This window comes from Triticum dicoccoides, chromosome 6A, assembly GCF_002162155.2.
Source record: "Triticum dicoccoides isolate Atlit2015 ecotype Zavitan chromosome 6A, WEW_v2.0, whole genome shotgun sequence".
In the NCBI taxonomy this organism is placed as follows: Eukaryota; Viridiplantae; Streptophyta; class Magnoliopsida; order Poales; family Poaceae; genus Triticum; species Triticum dicoccoides.
This window is the reverse complement of record NC_041390.1, coordinates 319,477,351-319,478,799: the sequence shown is the minus strand read 5'-3', so window position 1 is coordinate 319,478,799 and position 1,449 is coordinate 319,477,351.

Here is a 1,449-nt window from a genome sequence, read left to right as displayed (position 1 = left end):
CTGAATCCTCCTCTGAGGAGCTATCCGTAACCAGCGCGATATGTGTTTTGTCAGATAGCATAGTCTGCTCTGAAGACCTTGTTTTCACTACAAAATTTTCCATCACCATGTCAAATGGCTGATGCACACGAAGAGTAGTTGAATGTACTAACATTGTTCACAAATGTAATATGTAACGAAAAAAAGGATGGCCTGATATAATACATATACAAGATAAATGGCTAAGAAGGATGGCATTGCAAAATTCACATATATGATGCCTGGCTAAACAATATGGCGTTGCATAATTCACATAAACAATGAATAAACTAAACAGATGGCATTCACATAAAGCATGTCTAAACTAAGCAGTTGACATATATGATGTATAAAGTAAGCAATGCAAGGCACCATATGCATGATATAACCAACATCAGCATGCCAAGTTAGAGCGAAGACCTCACACTACTAGAAAAAGGCTGTTAGTGGCGCACCAGTTTTCGCTATTAATGGCGCACTATAGGTGCGCCACTATTAACATGCCATTAGTAACTGTTGGTAATGGCGCACATGTGGTGCGCCATTACTAAGTCAGATAGCAATGAAGCACTCCTAGGCATAGTAATGGCGCACTATAGGTGCGCCATTACTTACTATGCCTAGAAGTGCTTCATTACTATCTGACTTATTAATGGCGCACCACATAGAAGTGCGCCATTACTAACAATTGTTTTCAAAAAAATCAAAGAAAAAATTTCAAATTTTTTTTCAGATTTTTTTTCGTTTTTTTCTTAATCTCGGCTCACTATGGCTTAATCTCGGGTCAATATGCTTAATCTCAAGTCAAATCGCACTCCATGGTCAAACTTCGTGAAAGGTCACCCATCCTCACACTACTCCAGCCCGAGCACGCTTAACTTCCCAGTTCTATCCAACCCCACCACCAGCTCACTTAACAAGCACTTGTTGATATATCTATCATATCAATCCTATTAAACCTTGTTGATGTCTAGGACTTTGTTCATGTTCATGAGTGTGATGAAATTTTGAAAAAATATTTCAAACTTCCCGGTCATATGACTAATCATATTTTGAACATTTTTTCCAAAAAAATTTGAAACCAATTTTTTTCCATTTCCCCCCTCTAGATCTTAAAAGCCCCGTATATTTTATTCGGTTAGGTTTTTGGGGATTCTAAAAAATCTTCAACAAGGTTTCCCCGTTGAATTCGAATGTAACTTTTCGAGTAGATGATTTTTCATATAAAAAACTTTTTAATCCGAGTTCGTATGCAAAAGTTATGCCCATTTTACTAAATTCCACAGAGATTTTACAAATAAAGTCGACATTCATATTTGTAAATTTTCCCAACAACTAGACCACATATCACATGGGAAACTTATTTTCTTTTATTTTTTTGACATTTCCATCATTTTCTTTTATTTTTTTAAAACTGAAAAGGCGGTCCAC